This window comes from Gorilla gorilla, chromosome 14, assembly GCF_029281585.2.
Source record: "Gorilla gorilla gorilla isolate KB3781 chromosome 14, NHGRI_mGorGor1-v2.1_pri, whole genome shotgun sequence".
NCBI lineage: Eukaryota > Metazoa > Chordata > Mammalia > Primates > Hominidae > Gorilla > Gorilla gorilla.
The window spans coordinates 48,228,718-48,240,768 of record NC_073238.2 but is presented as its reverse complement, the minus strand read 5'-3'; positions in this window follow the sequence as shown (position 1 = coordinate 48,240,768).

Here is a 12,051-nt window from a genome sequence, read left to right as displayed (position 1 = left end):
AAGATTTTTTAAATTTATTTGAATAAGTACCACCAGTCATCATTAACTGTTGTTTGCCCAAAAAAAGACCATTTGAACATTTATTAATAATATCAACAAGTAAATTATCTAAAGTTGTAACATACTTAAGTAGTTAACATTCTTGATGATAATTATCACAATATGATGATATATGACAACCCGTGGTTATTAAGTAAACATGATGATTAGCTTGGGTCCTTAAATTGAATATTTCCTGAGCATAGTTTAGAATTCATAGACACAAAAAAGAAAATTCAAATATTTTCTTTCTAGGATGATGGGAAAGTCCTAAAATTAGATTGTGGTGTTGATTACACAACTCTAAATATACTAAAATTCATTGAATTATACACTCAAAATGGATGTGATGGTATGTAAATTATGTTCCAATAAAGTTGCTTTAAAAAAGAAAAAAGAAAAGAAAATACAGCACTGAAAAAAAAAAAAGCAATGAAGTTGAGGCTTCTAAAGATTACTCTCTTTCCTAATTCTCGCTTGTGGATGATGCCAGGCACCACTTTAAACAGGTAATAAGTGTCATTTTCACTCCATCTTCCAGCAGCCCTCTGGGCAGGTGTTCCTATCCCTGCCTGACAGATGGAAAGAAGAACGTGCTGAAGTTTACCTAGACCTGAGAGAAGGAATCAGGAGGCAAAACCAGATTTCTCTGACTGGACTCCAAACACCATGCTGTCTCCTATAATTCCCTTAATTCTATACGTCCCTACTACACCTTATTTAAAATTAGATAATTAGTTCAAATCCTTGTCTACTTGGCATTTGAATGAGCAACCCCTTGAGAAACCAAAATGTGTTTGAAGTCTGGAGGAACAGATAAGCAAATCAAAAATCTCAAAGAAACCCCAGAGGGTGTCTTTGTTCCCTCCCAGGGCTCCATTCCAGGGTGCACTGGGAGGGTGCTGTGTTGCTGCAAAGTCATCGTGAAAGGCTGCACCATCAGGGACCCTCAGTGGTGTCACCTCAGCCTAAGAAACACAGATCCCAAGCTGCTGATGCTGCAGTTTATGTAACAAATGCAATCTCCTCCTTAAAAACAGCAAATTCATGTCATCAGTGTATGTTTCATGCAGGGGTTGAGATCCTTCCCTAGGAACGTGTAGGCACAGGAACTCAAGAAACTGTCTTTTGACCTCTGACTGTGTCCATTTACATTTGTTTTTCCCTCGGTTTGGAACACTCTCCCTAACCCTCTAAGTTGTGTGTCTTCAGTTCTCTCCTTCAAAGCCATTGCCTTCAGGAAGACTTACTTGACTCTTGGGCAGTCCCAAGCTCCACTTACGGAGCCACTAAGTGCTATAGAGCTGGAAGTTCACTGCTGACAGCACTTAGCCGCTGCCATAGTAGATGTGAGCTTCATTGCCTAATGAGGAAGGAAACATGTCTGCCACATTCACTCCTGAATTCCCAACAGTTAGTCTAGCACAGGGAAAATAGTAGATGCTCATTAAATAATCTCTGAACGAGTGAAGAGCCTAACTTACTTGATACTCAAGATTTCAAATTTTAGTTTTGTTTGGTTTCAGAGAATGCAGTCATCTCTAAATTGTTTAATCTATGGGGGATGAATATATGCAAACAATTATAATGCCACGTGGTAAGTGCTATAACTGAGGCATATACGAGGTACGTTGGAAACATAAATTTGCCTCTATATTCACTTTAATTAAAATAAATAAGACTCATAATATGAACCAACTATGTAGTAGGGAAGATTTAGTAAGATAAAGACTCATTTAGTAAGATAAAGACATGCTACCAATACTTCATGATCCCAAGAAGAAAGATTCTGTACCGGCGTAATGAGCTGAGAAAGTAGCTCTATTACTGCATTAAAAATGTTTGGTTGGCTGGGTGCAGTGGCTCACACCTGTAATCCCAGCACTTTGGGAGGCCAGGGTAGAGGGATCACTTTGAGGCCAAGAGTTTGACATCAGCCTGGGCAACATAGCAACATCCCCCTCAATCTCTACAAAAAAAATTTAAGAATTAGCTGGGTGTGGTGGCATGCACCTGTGGTCCCAGCTACTTAGGAGGCTAAGGCAGGAGGATCACTTGAGCCTAGGAGATCCAGGCTGCAGTGAACCATGGTCCTGCCACTGCACTCCAGCCTGAGAGACAGAGTGAGGACCTTGTTGCAAAAAAAAAAAAAAAAAAAAAAAAAAGTGTGGTTGTACAAATTCTAAAACTCACATATGCAAGGGTGAACTATTGACTATTGCTCCTAAAGAGCTCTCTCCCCACCCCAACTCAATCATCCAATCAACAGGATATTTGTTTTGGAAGAATAAATTTCTTGAGAGGGTATTTGGTTGGAAGTTACTGTGATGGAACTTTTTTAATCCTTGTGAAGATTCTCTTTCCAGGTCGGGCTTGTCCCGGAACATTGCTTTTTTCCCATAACATGGGGAAGCTATAAGGATGCTAAAAATTTATTGAGTTCTGCTAGCCAAACATTCTCTCCCTTCAATCCAAACACATAATTCCAGAAACCCAGGAGTGAGTCCCTGTGAGAGGGTGCAGAAGGGAAGGTTGATTAGGGAGACTTAGGCAGGAACAAGAGTAAAATTTCTAGGGCATCTTTTATATGCCTGCCACCATATGAGCAGTATGACAGGTATAGTTACGCTTCATCTTTAAACAACCCAATGAGGTTATGACTCTCATTTTACATGTGAAGACTACAACCCAGGTTAAGTATGCACAATTAATAAATGATGCATCTAGTATTTTATCTACGACCATTTAGACTCAGAGGCTTTCTTCCTCAGCCTATATCCTCCACGTATATCTGTTTTCCCCCTGAAATCTGCCAACAGGATTAACAAGAAGCAGACATGACTCTTTAATATAATTTTGACATTTTTCAGAAAAGTTACAGCAAAATGACATTTGAAAAGCATACACACAGACATTAAATAATACCAAAAGTTTAAAGCAAGCAGAATATTTTTGAAAATAATCTAGGCATTACATCACTACTTTCAGGAAAATAAAAAAAAAACAAGCCAACTGGTTTATTCACTTTTCTAGGTGATCAGTTTACATCTCAAGCATATTGATTCTCATAACCACAGTACAAATATAATTGGTGTAACAGATTTATCGAGCATCTTAACTTAGAGTAAATGTCTTGTGAGCATATGCATAATAGCTTTCTAGAAGAAGAACTTCAATATCAGCCAAAGAAATAATCACTTACAGAGAAAAAAAGAAATACATTGAGCAATTCAGCCTAACTACCTTCAGGGTTTCCATGACAACCACAATTAGCACCATTTAAAAAAAATGGATTTGCTGGTGCAGAATAGTAGTCAAATACATGTCTTCTAATTTATTTCTACCAATTAGAAATACAAAAAGATAATTGAAAACACTGCTTTGACTGCGCCCATGAATGTACTGCAGCATTTCTGAATGGGTGAGGCAAAAACATCATTAACATAAACAATATTGATTGTCTGGGACGACTCAGATAAATGTCCTCCAGAAATCTCATCTGAACACTTACCATCAACCCAAATCAATTACTCTCTATAGAATAAAGAAGAATGGACAAGGTCTTTGTTCCAAAAAGACCAAAAGGTAAAAAGGATTCCCTTGATAAACCTTCATTTTTGGCAGGGTGATCACTTCGAATTACAGAGGTTAACTAAAGGCAAATCAATAAGCTGGAGCTGTCACCATTTCATGATGAGGCCCATAAAAACTTTCTGATCGCCGTTTTCTCTTGATTTTGCTTTTGAGAATGTGGAAAAATGGCCACATCAATTCTGAGCATATAAACTTGGCTGTGATTACTGCCTGCCTTTGGCTGAGTCAGCATGAAGTCACAGCTCCGGAGTAATGGGATGTGACAGCCTCGGCCTTCCTGTCGGGTGGTTTTTGTCGCAATGCCCTCCACTGTTGGCAAATTGTGTACATCAGTCTTCTTTATTTGGTGCTATTATTTGAGGTTTCTTGCAAGTCACAAGTTGATTTGCTCCCCCAGTTTTTTCCTATGGGCAGGGAGGCAGCAACATTTCTATGTTATTTTGGCAATAATAACAGCTACTTTGTATTAATTACTCAACAGCATTTTGCAAGCATTCTCTCATTTACTCCTTACAACAATGCTGTGAGGAAGGTATTACGTTACATGTGCTCATGTTTCTGCTCAAGAGACCTCACTCCAGAGAAGTGACAACCCTGAATGCCACAGCCAGCCAGGGGCCATGAAAGGGTTTGAATCCTAGCAGCCTGGCTCAGGACTGGTACTGTAGCGAAGGTACTCCAGTTGCTGAGTTCAGAAACCCTAGTAATTCTCCAATCCAAATAACTGTTGTTAATAGTGTGTATTCCATGCAAACTAAGGCATCTGCAGCATGTCTGTCTGAAATTTATTTTTTTGAGAAAGTATTGCCTTGAGAGGCAGAATGATGCAGTGGAAAGAACAGAGCCACAAGGACCTAGGTTGAAGCACTAGCTCTGTCACTCTCCTGCTCAATGACCTTGGGCAAGCCTCTGGACCTTTCTGAATCCAAGTTTCCTCAACTGTAATAGGAACCCCTGTAGAGCTGTAGGAAATTCTAGCAATGGCATATGTTACACACTTAACAGAGAATGGGTACTCTGAAAATGAAGTGGATAATGATTCTGAGTTTCTTAAAACCAGATCCTTCAGATTCATCTCTGACACCCCTTTACTGGCTGCCCCAACAAGTGAAGGTTTTCTGTGTTTTGTTTTTTTTAAACAAAATTCAAGTGGATTGTCTGTGTGCTCTGAAAGCTGCTAGTGGAGTAGATGAAAGGGTCTCTTTTCATTTTTAAGTGAGAAAAATCTTACACAGACACCTTTATACAGAGTGTTATCAGGAAAGGTTTGCAATCCCAGAGAGCCTGTCATTTTCTAATGAGGAAATTTTACAGTCATGAAAAGGTCAACTTACATAAAACAAGATGGTTTGAGAAGGAAATTAAATGGTGTCTGAGCCACGACCACCAGGTTGTGCTTTGCCCAGCATGTGGAGGGTTGAGAAAGGGCTTTATGAGGCCTACAGAGAGCAACTAAGGAACCAAAATGGCACTGCTGGCAGCATTAGCTTAACTCTAAGGAAACAGGAGGGCTCTTTAGATCCTAATTTATTTAAGGAGATCCTGAAGAGGCCCTGGAAACAGCAGCATGTGCTGCAATATTAAAAGGATGCTGCTGAGATTCCGGGTCCTAAAATTAGCTCTTCAGACTAATCATCCTTTCCATGCCTCGGATTATCTTTCTGGAAACTAAGGCTCTGGCTTATTTAAAAGTCTACTCTGTTTGCAATAAAGAGGCCCACGAGAAGCCAGGACACTCTGGACTCGCTTACCTACACAAGGGCTACACTTGCATTCTGTGAAATGAGGGGGCTGGCAGGGGGAAACTGCCTTTGCCTGTGATAGTGTCTTATGACTCAAGGCCTTTACTGGGGAAATGTGGATCCTGGATGTCTTGCAATCCATTCGCATTTTAAGCAAATGAAAACAGGAGCTTATGTCTAAGATCTCACCCTTCTTTTCTGAGTTTTAAAGTTTCAGGAGCTTGAAATTTAGCACAGTAATATTTCTGAAGTCTCCTGCACTCATTCAGAAATTGCATCTCTAATTTTAAAAAAGTCAAAATAACAACTCTGACATATGTTGGGTGTTAAATTATGTCAGTAACCTTGGAAATGTGGGAAGTTATATAAACCAAAAATGCATTTGGCATATGTAATTAAAAACATTTAATGCACATACATACACATGCATACACACATATATACACATATATACATATGCATACATGTATATATGTGCATGTACATGCACATTCATATGTACACACATACACACCTATGTGTATATGCACATAAACATGCATATAAACATGCCCATGCTTATATATACACACATGCCTACATATACACAGACACACAGACATCTACGTACATACATTTGTGCAGCTGCTCCCTGTGAGTGGCCTTGGTCAGTCATCACTGGTGCTATCAGCCAAACATCCATAAGTATTATGAGACAATATTCTGCAACATCACATTTCATCTAGTTGAAACCCAGATGGTTGTCAATGCAGAATGCTTTCTACCCAGGTGAAATCTGACTTTGTGTGACCCAGTCCTCTTTGAGACATCTGTTTCTGTCACCAAAGGCCTACAGTGATTTTTATCTAAAGTGAAGATTGAATAGAATAATATACAAGCAAAAGGACCATTGCTTTCTTTTTTTCTTTCTTTCCATCTCTAAGGGGATTTTCAAATAATCTTTTTCAGATCCTGGGTCTTAAGGAAAACAGTTTTGGAAATTGCACCTTTCAGTTTATAGCAGATGGTAAGAGTGGCTCCAAAGGTCAGATGTGCACTATACAACATGCAAATGGCAGGCACCTGCAACCCAAGCATCTCCAGCAAACAAGCATGTTCCTCACAAATGTCTAACCCTAAGAAGCTCTGTCATTTAGAAATATAGTTATTCCCAGCTGGGTATGGTGGCTCACCCCTATAATCCCAGCAGTTTGGGTGGCTGAGGCTGGTGGATCACCTGAGGTCAAGAGTTTGAGATCAGCCTGGCCAACATGGCAAAACCCCCATCTCTACCAAAAATACAAAATTAGCCAGGTGTGGTGGAGTGCGCCTATAGTCCCAGCTACTTGGGAGGCTGAGGCGTGAGAATCACTTGAACCCCAGAGGCAGAGGTTGCAATGAGCCGAGATCGCACCGTGCACTCCAGCCTGAGTGACAGAGTGAGACTCTCTCTCAAAATATATATATATAGAAATATAGAAATATAATTATTGCCTCACAATGTTAATATGAATCATTATGAATAATTTTAGTCATTGTTTTCTTTTTTAATCACACTAAAATAACAACCACATAATATTTATAAAAGTAGCCAGCACAGACTTCCATCTCTCCTACCCAATTCTGACTGGGAAACTATTCTGACATTGGAAATTAGGGTCTAGGAAGTTGAAAGAAAAAGAAAACAAAATTCTGGCATGGGCATGAGGAACATTATAGAAATCTACCCCCAAGGATGGCAGTATTTTCCTTCTTCATTGCTAGTGGATATTCTGATTGGTGAGTACATTTATTTTCTTCTGTAATAATAATTATAGCATGCAAAGCATGTTTTCAGATTAAATAAACCTTATGGTCCATGCACTGAACAAGGTTGGAGTTTAATAGGACAAATATATAGAAAGAGATATACACATATGTACAGTTGGCAATATCAAGAAAAGGGTGCAAGTGTACTGGCATTCACAAACCTCTTCATTTTATCTCCTGAATTCTCTGTTGGCAGCATCATAATTCCTGCAGTAGCAACTATGACAGCCAAACAAAGGATTAAGGCTGTTTGTTGAAAAGCAGCAGCAGTTGAATTCATAAGCAAGAGAAATTCAATATACTTGTAAATGCCTCTCACAATAAAAAGCAAGGAAGATAAGACATGGAGAAACAACTATTTATTGCTCTAAGATTACTTGAATTCTAAAAGCAAGGAAGGCTTCTTATTTGGTGTGAGGCGAAGGTGCCATCTTGGATTTTGACTACATACAGAACAATTCTTTATGGTGTTCACATTTAATATATCATAAAAGAATATCAAAATGAGTTGTTGAAGACTGAAAAAAGAATATTCCACTCTTCTAACACAATTATTTTCAGTTTTGTTTGCTCTTTCTCAGTCATTTTCATATTTTATACTTATTCTTTGCATAGCTATAAACATAGAACTGGTGAATTCTTGCAAACTACCTTATTTATGAGATCATAAATTTTGTTCAGATTTCTAAGAAGACTGTAAACATTATAAATAGCTGCATAATGTTATATAGAATTAATAAATGGGATTGTCATTCTTTATTATTTAGCATTGGACATATAATTTGTTTCCAATTTATTCTTATAAATAATTCCACAATAAATATCTTCATACAAGCAGCTTTTTTCTTTGGCTGAATTATTTTCTCCACATTAAGTTTCCAAGGAGGTGAGATTCCTGGACCAACTGGCATAATACTTTTGTGCTTGATTGACAGAGGCATACTGTTTTCTTAAAATATTGTTCCAATTTACCTTGTCATCAGCCATGTGTGTACACAGGGTGCCCACTTCTACATTTTTCTGGTAGTTTGGACTTTTTAGGAGCAAAGTGGAGGAAGAAGGTAGATTATGGAAGAAGAAAGTTTGCATGAAAGTATAATAGTGGATGTTCACTAAATGTTGGTTGGCAGAATGAATGGATAGATAATTACTTTTCAAATGCTCATCTTCCTTGAAAGAAAAAGTAGCCTAGAATAAAGCATTTGTCTAGCACAATGAGTGGTTCCATTTTTCTTCCAAAACTTGACCCAACAATACAGAAAACAGTGGCTTCCTATTAGCTTAAAAGTAGAAATAAGATGCTCTTTTCAATGTGATTTATATTATTATAATTGACCATAAACCGCCTTAATATCACTATCATAAGGACAACACACTTTTATCATCATTTCCAATCTTTAACTAAATCCATTTGTAAGGCAATTAGCTGTCTACTATTGATTGGCCATCTGTTTCCCCAGTAATTACATGAGCATATCACTTAGCAACGGGATGCACTCTTCTTTCATATTTTCATAAAATTACATGGCTATGGTTTTAAAGCAAGAAAATAATGAAGTCTTCTGTTATTATAAATACGTGTATAGTCACATGTTCTATACACATATATGTGAATGGGTGTGGCTGCCTGCTCCTTTCCTCCCTGCTGCTGTAGTAAACATGGCAACAAGGATATTTGCCTTCTTGGGATATCTCATAACAGCAACAGTAACTACCAGAGATTGAGGGCTCACTATTGACAAACACTGAAACTTGCCAGAACTTCATATACGATATTTCACTTAATCCTTCAGCAATCCAATAAGCTAGGTGTTTTTATATCTAACTAGGTAGTGTCATCTCATTTAAAGATAAACTGAGGCTTAGAGGGAGTGAGTAATTTCCCTAAGGTCATATAGAAAGGGACAGAAACGGGAGTTTAAACCAGAATTATCTGCTCAAAAGTCCATGTTTTTAGCTTCTGTGTCCTTTGAGCTTATCACAAAATTAGTTCATTTACTACTCAGGCAACTTGGTGTTTCATAAACAATTTTACTATTATTCCCATGGCTATGAAGAAGACATTCCTCAGTGCCTCTGGCTTTCTGTCTGAATTCTGGCCTTACATAAGCAGCCCCATCTAGATTTTTCTCTGCTCCTCCTTCCCCCGTTCCCCCAGTGCCTGGCTAGGCACTCTGAGCTCAATTAGAGCCTGTTGGGACTGCTTTGAGTGCTGAGAAACCACCCAGCTCCTAGGTGGAATTTGATCTCCTTATCCAGGGAGTGTATTCATAAAATAATTAGTTATTAAGTTTATATACATACACTGATATTTTCACTGGCCTGCTTTATGCTGGACAGACATACCTGGGTGTCCCACAAACATTTCAAAATTCAAATGGTCTAAAGCTAAACTCACTCCTTCGTCTTCTGATCCTCTTTATATCCTCAGGCTCTCCCTCTCCCAGTGTTCCCTGTTTCTGTGAACAGGACTAGCAGAGACAGATAGATTCAGTAGCATCTGGTGAGTGCAATTTATCTATGATTTCTCTCTCTCATCCACCCACACACCCAGTTATTAAGCTAATTACCACTCCCATCCTTCCTCTTCCCTTCATCCCTAGGCCACCCTCATAAAAGTCCCCAAGCCGATATTCCTGCACCCACTCTTGGTTATGGCAATCTCTTCTGTGACAGCACTGCAGCAGGAAGGACCTTTCTAAAATCCAATGTCTGATCTTTTTCTCCCCTGCATAAATACTGTATGATCCCACAGCGTTCATAGAATTAACTTTCAATTCCTTTCTCAGGTTCACATGGCCCTTCATATCCGGCTTCTATATCTCTCCAGCCTCCTCTCCAGAGATGAATGAATCCCCTACATTCTAGCCACACTGCCTCTCTTCTCATTCCTCAGTTACAGCCTCTTGCCTCCAGGCCACTGCCCTGATGTTCCCCAGGCCTCCTTTGCCTAACTACCAGTTCTTTCCAGCTCAGTAACTTCTAACCTCTATCTATTTCAAAGCTCAATGCTAAAATTAGTGCCTCTAGAAAGCCCTTCTTGATGCTCTGGATCAGAATAAATGTCCATCTTAGGACATTTATTGCATTTGTCACACTATTTTGCAGTCACTTATTTACTTGTCACATTACCACCATCACTGTGGGGTGGGGCAGTTCATCTTGGTCATTATGGTATCTCTAGGACCTAGGACCCAGAGTCAATGAAAGCTCCATTTGTTGAATGACAACTAATGGACTAAATAAATACTAATGATGAGAAATTGGGACCTGCAAAACAGTATATCTAGATTTGGACTTTTTTTTTCTTGATTACAAATCATTAATTCTTCAGATCTCTTTCTTCATCTTGACCAGATCACGTGGCTAAGAATTTGCAAATATTAGGTTGGTGCAAAAGTAATTGCAGTTTTTGCCATTACTTTTAATAGCAAAACCGTGATTACTTTTGTATCAACCAAATAGTTCTTAGATTTGCAATGAGGAGAAGTGGTAGTATCAAGTGTGGATGAGCTCTGACAAGAAGAAGCATTAATGTCTTTGCTATAGTTTGGATATGGTTTGTTTGTCCGCACCAAAGCTCATGTTAAAATTTGATTCCCAATATAATGGTATTGGGAGGTGGGTCCTAGTGGGAGGTATTTGGGTCATGGAAGCAGATCCTTCATGAATGGCTTAGTGTTGTTCTTGTGGTAGTGAGAGAATTACTCTGGCAAGACAGGACTAGTTCTCAAAGGAATGCATTAGTTCCCTCAAGAGTGGGTTGTTGTAAAACCAGGACACACCTTGGGTTCAGTCCCTCTTCAGATGTGTCTGCTTCCCCTTTGTCCTTCTTCACCATGTTCTGATGCAATACAAAAGCCCTCACCAAAAGCTGATCAGGTGCCAGTGCCATGCTTCTTGAACTTTCCAGCCTGCAGAACTGTAAGCTAAATACACCTCTTTTCTTTATAAATTACTCAGCCTCAGGTATTCTGTTATAGCAACACAAAATGGACTAAGACGGGTGTCTAACAATAATACACCCCAAAATACTTGCTTTAATAACCTTAAATACACAGCTAGTTAAGAAAGAGTATAAGTCATGGAGAGACATAGCTGCTGATACAAACTTCTCTACATAAACTCTTGCCTCCTACATGTACACTTACAGCAGGCTGTTCTCCCACTTGACTCTGCACTGGTGATGGAGGCTGTGGTGTAAATGAGCTCTCTCATTCACCAGCTGTTTGACCTTAGTTTATTCAGTTCAACAGAGGCAGCTGGGCCTCAGTCTTCTCATCTGTAAAATGGGTGATTGAACTGTCCTACCTGACACTGACCCCTACAAAGTCTACTTCTGCCATTTAATAAATAAAACCTTTCTTCTTCAGTGCTCTTCTCCAAACCCTGTGATATGGTTTGCTTCTGTGTCCCCACCTAAATCTCATGTCAAATTGTAATCCCCAATGTTGGAGGTGGGGTGTGGTGAGAGGTGATTGGATCATGGGTGTGGATTTCCCCCTTTCGTGCTGCTCTCATGAAAGGGTTCTCATGAGATCTGGTTGTTTAAAAGTGTGTGGCACCTCCCCGCCCCACTTCCTCCTGCTCTGCTCCCCCTTTGCCTTCCACCATGATTGTAAGTTTTCCTGAGGCCTCCCCAGAAGCTGAGCAGATGCCAGCATCATGATTCCTGTACAGCCTGTGAAACCATGAGTCAATTATACCTTTTTTCTTTATAAATTACCCAGTCTCACATATTTCTTTATAGCAGTGTAAGAACAGACTAATACACCTACCTCAAGCTCTTATAGCCTATTGCATTTGTAAGTGCTGTTCTTCTTTGCCTGAAATATCCTCTTCTAGACTCCTTGTCAGGTAGCTCCTATTTTGCCTATGGTCTTGACTC